General features: G+C 39.3%; 1 pseudogene; it reads left to right on the forward strand.

Annotated features, from left to right (window-relative positions):
• Positions 1 to 11,358: 11,358 nt before the first annotated feature.
• Positions 11,359 to 12,833, forward strand: LOC143885756 ((S)-canadine synthase pseudogene; annotated as a pseudogene).
• Positions 12,834 to 14,421: the final 1,588 nt, after the last annotated feature.

The following is a 14,421-nucleotide window of genomic DNA, read 5'->3' on the forward strand; positions in this document are numbered from 1 at the left end:
AATCATTGCCATCTTCAAGCATATTTGCCTCTGAAATCATGGCGACAAACTTTTCTTTGTCTGTTGGTGCACCCGACTTCTTATCCTTAAGAAGTCGGCACTCACTCTTGTAATGGCCTGGTTTGCCACAGTTGAAACAAGCACCCTTTCTTTTCTTATTCTTATTAGTATTCTTTTCAGGGTGTTTGTTTCTCTTCCAATTGCCTTTTCTTTGTTGGTTCGAATTCTTGACATTTTCCACCAAATGGATCTTAGAGGATACAGTTTCATTTTCTTTCTTGTCTCTGATTCTTGACTCTTCCTCAATCCTGAGGCATTGAGCCAAGTCTTCAATAGACATTTCCTCTTTCTTGTGTTTTAGACTTTTTCTAAAGTCTTTCCAATTTGGTGGAAGTTTGTCAATAATTGACGGGACAATGAAGGAATCATCAAGAAGGATGCCTTGCAAATGAATTTGATTAATTACATGTTGTATTTCATGTAATTGATCAATAACAGACTTATCATCTACCATTTTAAAATTTAAAAATTGACTCACAGTGAATTTCTTGCTACTGGCATCTTCCGCCAAGTATTTGGCTTCAAGTGCATTCCAGATTTCACTTGCTGATCCCATGCCTTGATATATGTCAAATAGTGTATCTGACATAGCATTAAGGATATGCCCTTTGCAAATGTAGTCATCCTGTTCCCACTTCATCCTTGCACGAGCCTCCGCCAAAGTTTCATTTTCATTTGCTGACGGCTTTAGAGTGGTGAGAACATGGACCACTTTGAGTGATGTCAAAATGAAGTGCAACTTTTTCTGCCAGCGCTTGAAATTTCCTTTGTCGAAACGTTCGAGTTTGACAAAGTCTTGGGTCATTTGACGAACTGAATAAAGTGCCATTGAAACAACAGTAGTAAATATTGTCTTAAGATTGTTGGAAAATTTGTTGAGGGTACTGTTGATGATAGAAAACAGAAACTTGTTGCTTCAAGGCGTGATATCACTTTCCTTAAGACAAGATTCGCCCCCACTAGTAGTGTGCAAAGGGGATCCGCGAATTGCCTCTAAGATACAATGAAGCCTAGTAGGGAAGCCCTACTAATGTTTGATGACGCGTAGCACTAGCGGAATCAAACCCGAAATGCCCTTCCGAAATTTCAAGCCTTAGAGAAATCTCTAGATTCTGTTTCTGCAGAAAAACAGTATCTAGAACAGTAAACAAAAGAAAAACAGTATGTAGAAATACTTGGGGATTTTAGTAGGAGTGTAGAAGAGAGTGTAAAGTCAGTCAGAATTGCCAATTCGATTTCTATTTCAAATGACTGAAGTTTGCACATTTTTATAGACCATCTGGTGTCTTTTCAGTGTGAAAAACACCTCTACAGGGCACCTTTCCAGAATGTTTGAAATCTGACCGTTAGATCGCACCCATTGATATTGAACGGTCCTGATCGATCCTAGATGTGACTGTTGGCTTGAGTAAAATCCTCTTTCCAACCCAGTCATCGTTAGATCAATCATCTATGGTGTGGATCGCACCCCCTTGGCACATGACCGTTGGGGAAAGGGACACAACCCATTTGATCACACCCTTTGACCGTTGGAGTCATGGGCCCGTTGGGCCGACCGTTAGGCCCGAACCGAAACGGGCCCACCGTTAGGCCCGAACCGAAGCCCAACCCAACTGAACCATTCGGCTTGATGGGCCTGCGAACCATTTGACCCACCCATCCGACCGGTCCATCTTCATCTTGATCCAACGGTGCAGATCAAATCTGGAAAAATTAAAGGCTCCAATCGCTCCTCGCGACGTTGCGTACGTGCAAAGTGCAAAGTGCGCCTAAAAAAGCGCCAATAAAGCGCCACTATGCGCCCTATAGCCCATTGCCCACGCCGCGCGCGCGCGTGCGCGTGCGCGTGTGCGAACGGTGCGTTGCACCGTCCCGCGGGTCCAACCATGGGTTCAACCCAATGTGCAATCAACAAGAGTTAGAAAAGGTAGTGCTTTATAAGCCCTTCTCTTTCTTTTCTCTCATCCGATGTGGAACTATCTTTTTCAACTACACTTCTACATCCTTTTGTAAAAGCAAATATTTCCAAGAAAACTTTTTCTTTTTCCCAAACGCTTTTGATAAAACATTTTCCAAAACACTAAAACATGTAATATACATGATTTTAAAAATGCAAAATCATTAACAATCCCCCACCATTTTCAAAATCAAAGAAAATTTTCTCATCAGGCTTGGAAATCTTATGCATAGATGAAGGTATCTCTCGATTTGAACCTTCACTTAGTGAGGACATATCAAAGTTAACCAGAATTGCATAGTAGACGTATCTTTGAACTAGCTATTCTATTTGGTTAACCGGATACGTCTCACACACAAGATTTCACCTCTTTGGGCAATTTCTAAAACCGACACATGTACTGGCCTTGTGTCTATATCTTGGTTTCATGAGCGCTCTAGAGACTAGCCAGGTCTCATAGGAAGCGGCACCACTTCCACACTCACATAGGTAGGCTTATCAAGAGTGCCCCTGTAACTAAAACACTCCAACACTATGTTATAAGCCTATTAAGAGTTTAAATACTCAGCCTTCTCCTTTTAAACATTACAGGTACCAAGCACTTTACCTTGGGATGGCAAATAATACAGATTATAGTGCTTGCAGTCACTCCATATGATGTACTTGGACTCATTGAACTCAAGACTTGATGTTTATTCAAGTGTTGAGTTGATGTTCCATCATTGGTGACTATTGGTTAATGGCTTTAACCCCATCCCTAATGATGTTTTACACACCAGATCTCTTGCAAGAGCTTTAGTGAATGGATCGGCCAAGTTTTGGCTCGATCTCACAAAATCAATAGTTACTACTCCATTAGTAAGTAACTCTCTTATAGCACTATGTCTAAGTCCTATATGTCTGGACTTACCATTATAAACATGATTATATGCCCTTGATAGTGTGGCCTGACTATCACAATGGACATAAATCGATGGCATTGGTTTAGACCATAACGGAATTTCCAATAACAAATTCCGAAGCCATTCCGCCTCTTTACAGCATGCTGCCAGAGCTATAAACTCTGCTTCCATAGTTGAAGTTGTTATGCATGTCTGTTTCTTAGAGGCCCAGGAGACTGCTCCCCCACCAAGGGTGAAAATCCACCCACTGGTTGATAAATGGTCTATACGCTCAGTTATCCAACTAGCATCAGAGTATCCTTCTATTACAGTTGGATACCCACTATAACATAAACCATAGTCTATAGTTTTCTTTAAATATTTTAAAACTCTATAGACTGCATTCCAATGAGAAAAACTAGGATTACTGGTAAACCTACTAAGTTTACCTACAGCATATGCTATGTCTGGCCTAGTACAAGTCATAGCATACATAAGACTACCAATTACACTAGCATACCCTAGTTGAGAGATAGTCCTGCCAGTATTAAGATACAACTTTATATTTGGGTCAAAAGGTGTTGAAATGGGTGAACATTCAAAATGGTTAAACTTTTTAAGAACTTTCTCAATATAATGTGATTGTGTTAGAATAAGACCATTGTCCTGTCTTATGATTCTAATACCCAAAATCACATCAGCTTCACCCATATCTTTCATATCAAAGTTTTGAGAAAGATATGATTTAGTACTTTGAATGCTTGCAATATCAGTACCAAAAATTAACATGTCATCAACATATAAACAAATAACAACACCTTTGCTGCCCTTAAATTTACTGTATATACATTTATCTGATTCATGTATCTTATAACCATTTGACACTAAGACTTTATCAAATCTTTCATGCCATTGTTTAGGGGCTTGCTTAAGCCCATACAAAGATTTGATAAGCTTACATACTTTATGCTCTTGGCCTGGCAGAATAAATCCCTCAGGTTGTTCCATATACACTTCTTCATCAAGTTCACCATTTAAGAATGCGGTTTTAACATCCATCTGGTGAATGTGAAGTTTGTATATGGAAGCAAGGGCAATCAACACTCTAATGGTAGAAATCCTAGCAACAGGTGCATATGTATCAAAGTAATCAATACCGGGTTTTTGAGTAAACCCTTTGGCAACTAACCTTGCCTTAAACTTTTCTATGGTCCCATCTACATTGATCTTCTTCTTGAAGATCCATTTACATCCTATAGGTTTAGACCCAGGTGGTAGATCAACCAAAATCCAAGTTTTATTACCCATGATAGAATCCATTTCGTCATTAATTGCTTCTTTCCAAAAAGCAGCATCTTGTGACTTTATGGCTTCTCCATAGGTTTGAGGGTCACTTTCTATGCTAAAGTTTAACAAGATAGAACCTTGGAGTTTTTCCCTTGTCCCTTCTACCAGGTAGGTTACAAAGTCAGGGCCAAAACTCCTATCCCTTCTATCTCTTGAACTTCTTCTTATTTTACTAGGTTGTACACTAGGTTCACCAACTTCTGTTTGTGATTCTAAATGATGATCTACAGAAGTTGTAGGTTCAATTTCTTTAGGAATTGAAGTGAACCTATTTTCATAGAAAAAGGCATCTCTAGATTCAATTATGGTATTGACATCTATAAAATCATTGGGTTCTATAACTAAGAACCTATAGGCCTTACTGTGACTAGCATATCCCAAAAAGATACACTCAATACCCTTTTCACCTAATTTCCTTAACTTAGGTTTAGGGACTTTAACTATAGATCTACAACCCCAAACTTTAAGGTAACTTAAGTTTGGTTTCCTTTTCTTCCACAATTCATAAGGGGTTATATTAGATTTCTTACTTGGTACCCTATTCAAAATGTGACAAGCTGTAAGTAAGGCTTCACCCCAAAAACTTTTATTTAAACCAGAATTAACAAGCATAGCATTAATCATTTCAGTAAGTGTCCTATTCTTCCTTTCTGCTACACCATTTTGTTGTGGTGTATAAGGGGCAGAAGTTTCATGGACTATGCCTACTGATTCACAGAAATGAGGAAAGTGATATTCACCACCTCTATCTGATCTGAGACATTTAATGCTTGTTATACATTGGTTTTCTACTTCAGTTTTATAAATCTTAAATTTTTCTAAAACCTCATCTTTATGACTAAGTAGATAAACATAACAGTACTTAGAATAATCATCAATAAATGTAACAAAGTACTTTTTACCTCCCTTTGTGGGAACACTATGAATGTCACATACATCACTATGAATTAAATCTAACAAGTTAGAAGTTCTATCTACTTTAGGAAATGACTTAGTAATTATCTTGGTTTGCATGCATGTTTTACATCTATCTACTAAGTCATTTTCATATTTAGGAATTAAGGTTAACTTAACCATATCATTCATTTTCCTAGTATTTACATGTCCTAAACGATTATGCCATAAAGATAAAGAAGAATCCAAAACATAAGCAAAGACATTCACTTTATTGATATTAAGTTTGAACATCCCTTCATACATATATCCCTTCCCAACAAAAGTACCCCCCTTAGAAAGAATGAACTTGTCAGATTCAAATACAAGTTTGAAGCCATTCTTGTTGAGAATGCTTCCAGACACTAAGTTCTTTCTAACTTCTGGTACATGGTAGACACCGGTTAGAGTGAGTCGCTTGCCGGATGTGAACTCAAGTTCCACCTTGCCCTTCCCTTTGACTTCTGCTGTCGACGAATTTCCCATGTATAACACGCTTCCATCTTCAACTGTTTCATAAGTTGAAAACAGGTTCCTGTCTTTACAGACATGCATCGTCGCACCAGAGTCAATCCACCAATCATTGCCATCTTCAAGCATATTTGCCTCTGAAATCATGGCGACAAACTTTTCTTTGTCTGTTGGTGCACCCGACTTCTTATCCTTAAGAAGTCGGCACTCACTCTTGTAATGGCCTGGTTTGCCACAGTTGAAACAAGCACCCTTTCTTTTCTTATTCTTATTAGTATTCTTTTCAGGGTGTTTGTTTCTCTTCCAATTGCCTTTTCTTTGTTGGTTCGAATTCTTGACATTTTCCACCAAATGGATCTTAGAGGATACAGTTTCATTTTCTTTCTTGTCTCTGATTCTTGACTCTTCCTCAATCCTGAGGCATTGAGCCAAGTCTTCAATAGACATTTCCTCTTTCTTGTGTTTTAGACTTTTTCTAAAGTCTTTCCAATTTGGTGGAAGTTTGTCAATAATTGACGGGACAATGAAGGAATCATCAAGAAGGATGCCTTGCAAATGAATTTGATTAATTACATGTTGTATTTCATGTAATTGATCAATAACAGACTTATCATCTACCATTTTAAAATTTAAAAATTGACTCACAGTGAATTTCTTGCTACTGGCATCTTCCGCCAAGTATTTGGCTTCAAGTGCATTCCAGATTTCACTTGCTGATCCCATGCCTTGATATATGTCAAATAGTGTATCTGACATAGCATTAAGGATATGCCCTTTGCAAATGTAGTCATCCTGTTCCCACTTCATCCTTGCACGAGCCTCCGCCAAAGTTTCATTTTCATTTGCTGACGGCTTTAGAGTGGTGAGAACATGGACCACTTTGAGTGATGTCAAAATGAAGTGCAACTTTTTCTGCCAGCGCTTGAAATTTCCTTTGTCGAAACGTTCGAGTTTGACAAAGTCTTGGGTCATTTGACGAACTGAATAAAGTGCCATTGAAACAACAGTAGTAAATATTGTCTTAAGATTGTTGGAAAATTTGTTGAGGGTACTGTTGATGATAGAAAACAGAAACTTGTTGCTTCAAGGCGTGATATCACTTTCCTTAAGACAAGATTCGCCCCCACTAGTAGTGTGCAAAGGGGATCCGCGAATTGCCTCTAAGATACAATGAAGCCTAGTAGGGAAGCCCTACTAATGTTTGATGACGCGTAGCACTAGCGGAATCAAACCCGAAATGCCCTTCCGAAATTTCAAGCCTTAGAGAAATCTCTAGATTCTGTTTCTGCAGAAAAACAGTATCTAGAACAGTAAACAAAAGAAAAACAGTATGTAGAAATACTTGGGGATTTTAGTAGGAGTGTAGAAGAGAGTGTAAAGTCAGTCAGAATTGCCAATTCGATTTCTATTTCAAATGACTGAAGTTTGCACATTTTTATAGACCATCTGGTGTCTTTTCAGTGTGAAAAACACCTCTACAGGGCACCTTTCCAGAATGTTTGAAATCTGACCGTTAGATCGCACCCATTGATATTGAACGGTCCTGATCGATCCTAGATGTGACTGTTGGCTTGAGTAAAATCCTCTTTCCAACCCAGTCATCGTTAGATCAATCATCTATGGTGTGGATCGCACCCCCTTGGCACATGACCGTTGGGGAAAGGGACACAACCCATTTGATCACACCCTTTGACCGTTGGAGTCATGGGCCCGTTGGGCCGACCGTTAGGCCCGAACCGAAACGGGCCCACCGTTAGGCCCGAACCGAAGCCCAACCCAACTGAACCATTCGGCTTGATGGGCCTGCGAACCATTTGACCCACCCATCCGACCGGTCCATCTTCATCTTGATCCAACGGTGCAGATCAAATCTGGAAAAATTAAAGGCTCCAATCGCTCCTCGCGACGTTGCGTACGTGCAAAGTGCAAAGTGCGCCTAAAAAAGCGCCAATAAAGCGCCACTATGCGCCCTATAGCCCATTGCCCACGCCGCGCGCGCGCGTGCGCGTGCGCGTGTGCGAACGGTGCGTTGCACCGTCCCGCGGGTCCAACCATGGGTTCAACCCAATGTGCAATCAACAAGAGTTAGAAAAGGTAGTGCTTTATAAGCCCTTCTCTTTCTTTTCTCTCATCCGATGTGGAACTATCTTTTTCAACTACACTTCTACATCCTTTTGTAAAAGCAAATATTTCCAAGAAAACTTTTTCTTTTTCCCAAACGCTTTTGATAAAACATTTTCCAAAACACTAAAACATGTAATATACATGATTTTAAAAATGCAAAATCATTAACAAGTTGTTGGGTGGGGATATTGGTAAAAGAAGAGGCGTTGGACAGGGGGTACCCAGTATCAAAACATGTCCAAAAAGGTGAGGAGGACCGATTTGTCACTCACCGAGTTAGGTGGTGGAGAAATTCGAATCTGCTCGAGCACTTTCATTGTCTGTGTGTGTGTGTGTGTGTGAGAGAGAGAGAGAGAGAGAGAGAGAGAGAGAGAGAGAGGGCTTGAAAAAAAATAAGGAGGGGTGAGGGTTTTATAGTACTTAAACCCAAGCAAGAGGTGTCTTTATTGAAGGGACGTGCAACAGGAGGAAATAAAATTTATAGGCTGCGGTAGGCGCTATTTGGGTACACTCATTTCTAAGTGTGAATCCGTCTATTGTATTTGTTACAATTCTATTCCACCACGTGGGATGTTCCTTATAAAAAAAAAGGGAGAATATAATATCACTTCCCAATCTGCATATCCAATTACAGGGTTTTATACTCTGTTCACTTCTTTTCTCTGGTGTTGTTTTCCCTCGAAAACAGGCTTTTTTTTCCTGACAAGACCTTGACAAGATAGAATTTTTGTGCTCACTTCTTTTCCAGGTAAAACTATTATCAGATGTGGAATTTCTTATTTAAAAGTTAAAAAATGATGTGGAAATTGACTTTTTCCTTGTTACTTGAGATTTGCTTTCCGATTAAATATATCGGAAAGAGGCTTTCCAGGCAAAACGAAGCATTTTCCTCTGTATTCTTTTTCCTTCTGCCATGTCACCTGGAAAGGAAAGGAAAATGAAATCCTTTCCTTTCCTTTCCGGGGAAAAGAAGTGAACAGAGCCCAGGGAAATGATATTTTCCAAAAGAGATGGTTTGAAAAAGTATGGGGGAAATTTTTAGTTGACTAGGTAGTTTCTAACCTTTATTTTACAAAATAAAATGAATAAGGGGAGTTACTCTTTCTCTCTCTTATTTCCCTAAGGCTCTGTTCACTTCTTTTCTTCCCCGAAAAGGAAATGAAAGGATTTCGTTTTCCTTTCCTTTCCAGGTGACATGGCAGAAGGAAAAGGAATCTAGGAAAACTGTCAAGGAAAATGTTTTGTTTTCCTTGGAAAGCCTATTTCCGATATATTTAATTTGAAACCAAATCTCGAGTAACAGGGAAAAAGTCAATTTCCACGTCATTTTTAGCAATTAAATATGGAATTCCACATCTGATAATATTTTTCCTTCGAAAAGAAGTGAACACAGAAATTCTGTCTTGTCAAGGTCTTGCCAGGGAAAAAAAAGGCTGTTTTCCAAGGAAAACAGCACCAGGGAAAAGAAGTGAATAGAGCCTAAAAAAGAGAAGAGGGGATCTCAATATCTCCCAGCCCACTTTTTAAGATGCTGCTGTTGGATCAAATATCAAGGGTGCTACTTTGGAAGTATCACCTTCACGTGACTTGACGGTCAGGCATCATATAATTTCTCTATTTTATTTGTGTAGAGTTTTCTAAGAGGAACTAATTAATCTTATCTTATATTTTAATGAGGGCTGCTTAAAAAGGGATTTCATTGGAAAATAAAGCCCAAATCATAACACAAGCGCAAGAAGACAAAGGCAAAGCCCAAAAAATGGGATATGGCCAGTTACGAAACGCTTTTAATGCGAAGATGAGTAAGATGTAAGGGAAATATGTGCAGCATCAAACAATTCAAGGGCAGCTAACACTTGAAAAAAGTTGTCCAAAGTCACTTCTTTAAAGGAGCCCATCACCCTAACCAAAGAGTCTCTACCCATTCTTCCAAACCATACATAAGACCCACCTTAAACGAAACCAAAGTGAAGCCAAAAACAAAACATGGCTTCTTTGGCAGTCGAGAAGCCTCATGTAGTGTTGGTTCCTTTCCCTGCAAGCGAAGTAGGGTTTTGATGTTTGTGTATCATTGGTAAATTTGTCTATCTACGTCCAACTTGAAGAAAATTTGAAAATATTGAAAAAAAATAGGAAAAAATTTGAAAAAAATAAATAAAAAATGCCACAAAAAATGTTTCTCATATTTATAAGAAATTATTAACATATACTAATCTTATAAAAAAAAATAAAAGTACCAGTATCTCATAGGAAATTGTCAAAATATTCGTCTCATGAAAACTGATAAGATAGGAATATTTTATTGATGAATTTTAGATAAAGACAAAAAAATGTAGAATAGAATGGGAAGTAACATAGAATGGGAAGTAATTTCAGGATACAAATTTTGCTTATCCTGAAATTTGAGGGATTTCACCTGAAAGTCTAATTTTTTTTTATAATTATTTAATATCTTCTCAAAATTTCGGCCGAAATTCTATACAAGATAAAATAGGCGTTATGTTGATTTCGTCATATTTCGTCCCAAATTTCGAAATTTCAACCTGAATTTCGATTTCAGTGAGGAAGCAATATGTTAGGAAGTCAGCAAATAGAGAGGCGGACCATCTTGCTCGAGCATGAGTAGCTAGTGGTTTTCGATCTTCTTCCCCCCTTAAGGTCTCTTTGTAATTGCTTCTTCCGCCTTTTCTCTCTCTTGTTTGCTTTCATGACCGCCTTGTTCACGGCTTAGCCGTGCTCGAGCATAGAGCCAGGGGCGTGGGGCCATTGGGGGGTGATCCTAACCGAAGCATCACATAACTGAACCGAAATAACCGACCAAATTCGGTTCGATGGGTTATTTCGGGTTTAACCGTACAGTGAACAGCCCTAGCTATATTTGGCAACCATGAAAATTTATTCCTTGGTATACTCTTGGGTCCAATTGGTATATTTGGCAACCATAAAAAAATCCTTAAAAACTAGTGAAAAAACAATCCCTGTTTCTTGTTTAGAAACGGTTGGAAAGATATGATCTCTTGTTGTTTATTTTGATCATAGAGTTCTAGTGTGGAGGGATGTATGGTAGATTATTTTAATCTTTTTATAGTTTGCTTTTTATAACACGCCGTCAGAGTTAGTTGACTATTATGTATTATAAGTTCATTCCAGCTACAAAAATCAAAAGAAAACAAATAGAGAAGGATTTGGTGTTTATTGCAACCACATTGGGAAAAGGACATAAAGCTTTTTCCCAATGCAAAGTGCACATGGGAGGGAACCCACAGTCAATTTCCTTGTTCACTGCACGGATCCATAGACATCCCGTAATTGGATAAGCTGATATTATGTATTTATGTGCATGAATCGGATCCCCCCCACTAGGGGTGCAAGGATCCCCCCCCCCCCCCCAGGGAGGGAACCCACAGTCAAAAGAGAGATTTTGTTTTGTTCATTTGAATTCATCTTAACAACATGTTAGGTAAGCTTTCCCCAAAATTGCCTAGCAAAAGTTTGATGTCTGGACAACATGTTAGGTAAGCTTACGTAATATAAAAGAAAGTTGTAAGGAGATGATCTAGCGAAAGATCAAGAAAGCAAGAAGACATGGAGAAATGGATTGGAGTCCTAACAACAACTGTGGCAATCGCCCTCTTGTTGACAAGATTACTGTTCAGATCGCCGGCAAGAAACGCAATGAAATGGCCGGGAGGGCCGAAGAAACTGCCGATAATCGGAAATATGCACCAGCTATCCAATGGTGGAGATTTGATCCATGTCACACTGGCCAAACTAGCTAAAATCCATGGCGATGTGATGACAATTTGGTTAGGAAGTTGGTGGCCGATGATCATAGTAAGCGATATCGAGCTCGCTTGGGAAGTGCTAGTCAACAAATCGGGTGACTATGCAGCTCGTAGCATTCCATTCACCATTAGACTTCTCAGTGCAAATGGGAACACAATTTCTTCCTCCGACGCCGGCTCTCATTGGCAGGCACTCCGACGAGGCCTTCAAAACGGCCCTCTTGGCCCTCTCAACATCTCATCACAAACCCAATTGCAAGAAAGCGACGTACGCCTCATGATCCAGAACATGAAAGAGGAAGCCAACCGGAATTCCGGCATCATCAAGCCGTTCCATCATATAAGGCTAACGTCGGTCCGACTACTGAGTCGCCTTTGTTTTGGATCTGATTTCAAAGATGAATCATTCTTGGTTGGGATGGATAAAGCAGTGGAAGATGTTATCGGATTAAGCAGCCATGGTCATATCGTGGATGCATTTCCGATCGCTCGGCACATCCCTTTTCTCAACCGAGCCTCCAAACAGCTCACCGAAGTGAAGCTAAACATTGAAAAACTGATACGCCCACACCTCTCCTCGCCACCTCCGAATTCCTACCTGCACTTCCTCCTGTCAAAAACTTTCCGGAACAAGTTACGATCTTCAGCTTGTTTGAACTGTTCCTTCTTGGCGTGGATAGCACCGCTTCCACTACTCTATGGGCACTCGCATTCCTAATTCACAATCCGCAAATCCAAGACAAGCTCTACAAAGAGATTACAAATATAAACAACGAAAGCTGCAACCAAGAGAGGGTGGTGAGGATTGAAGATATGAGTAAGTTGCACTATCTACAAGCCGTGGTGAAGGAGACAATGAGGATGAAACCGATAGCGCCATTGGGGGTGCCTCACAAGGTAGCGAAGGAGACGAAGTTGATGGGAGAGACGGTGGGGGTCGGCAAAGATGTGATGGTGAACATTTACGCGGTACACCATGACCCCAAGTTGTGGGAGGAGCCCTACCGTTTTTGGCCCGAGAGGTTTTGGGGTAATGGACGAGAGAGTAAAGGAGGATTGGAGAAGGGGTTTCTTCCCTTTGGAGGAGGGATGAGAGTTTGTGCAGGAATGGAGTTGGCTAAGCTTCAAGTTCCCTTTGTCGTTGCTAATTTGGTCAACGCTTTTAGCTGGTTAAGAGCTGTTGACGGTCAACTGCCAGATATGACCGAGGTTCTAAACTTTGTTGTGGTGATGAAGACCCCGCTAGTAGCCCACATCTTGCCTCGAAACAACTAAACATGATGTGCTCACCCCCAAAGGCTTTTAAGCTTAGTACGAAAGAGGGGCTAAAATGTTGAGAAAGTGGTGGAAATGCCATTTTCAATATAAATATAAATAAACTATAAAAACTATTGGTGGGTGGGATGTAAGATTTAGTCGCGTTACTTGCTCTTATTAATAAAATAATATTTTGGTAATTCAATATTTGTGATATTTAAAGAACATGTTCTAACCGAGCATGAAAATACTTGATGACAATAAAGCCGTTAGTAGCAAGTGTGCATGCTACTTACCCATGGACCATCTACCACATTGGGATAGAGATCCTAGGGTAAAGTGTGGACACATTAGGTATGTCCAAAATGAGCTCAGGCTTATGGGAGTGATAGGATTAACTGCCTTAGTGGCTAGTGACAGGCCAGTGCAGCCCATGTGTGAATCAGGATGCTGTCATACTTCTAATGCACATCTGTGCACGCTATGTGCAAGACATAGTGAAGAACTTTGGGATATGACCTAACAAGCTTGAGAAAGTCCCGGAGCCTTGGTTATTAAAGCCATGTTTTTTGTAACAAATATTTGGTTTCAAAAATGTTTATTTTATCCTAAGTTTGCCCTCATATAAAAGATTATATATATATATATATATATATATATATATATATATATATATATATATATATATATATATATATAAGAACTTATATAATTTAATATTCTTAAAGTCAAACATGTTTGAATTTGTCAAAAATTAATGAAGGTCAAACTTTGGAATTGGAATCAAGAGAAGGGGCATAAATGACAAAAATTAAGGGTTAAAAGGTAATTGGTTAATGGTATTTATTTAGAGAGCATTGTGCACATGTAAACCACGGATTATATTTTATTTTCAATGTATGCACTTATTGCATTTATGTATATGTAAAGCACATGTTGGATTTTTGTTCAACGTAATTATTACACGAATGGACATGTGCATGGTTCATTTTCTCTATCAATAAACTCACCATTAACCCGTGTGAAGATAACTCACCCTTAACTAACATTCATTGTTTCTTAACTCAAGAGACATATTTGGAATTCTATAAATAGCATACCCCCAAGCCTCATTTGTTATTCTCTTATGTGCTCTCGTTGGTTCTCTTTCGAAGTTCTCTTGAATGATTCTAATTAAAGTTTTTCAAAAGATTTCTTTTAGTTTTCTCAAGCAAGTCAGGTCTCTTATTCCTTAGAGCTTCGTAGGAATACTTGGTGTCCAAGCTTTGGAGAGACACTCAAGTGCTTTGAAGTTGAGGATTGCAGAAGACTTCTGATCCTCTCCTGTGTATCTCACCGGCGACGCCTATACAAGCTCTTCCAAAGTCAGCGGAGCAGGTGAATCGCTTGTGGATGATTCGTAGAGGGTGCTTTCATGCATCTTTTGTTTAGTAAATGGCTCTATTTGATTCAAGACATTTTCATGTTATCATTTAATCTTGTTTTATTCTTTTGATTCAGTTTATTACATATATATACTTATGCTAATGGATCCCTCTAGAGATCCTTTATATCCCTTGGCAATGAACAGGTTCCTAATGGTCAGAATCATGAGCCGAAGCGACAG

Source organism: Tasmannia lanceolata, unplaced genomic scaffold (genome assembly GCF_043159265.1).
Source record: "Tasmannia lanceolata isolate RefF3 unplaced genomic scaffold, GAP_Taslan_0.1 ptg000009l, whole genome shotgun sequence".
NCBI classification, from domain to species: Eukaryota; Viridiplantae; Streptophyta; class Magnoliopsida; order Canellales; family Winteraceae; genus Tasmannia; species Tasmannia lanceolata.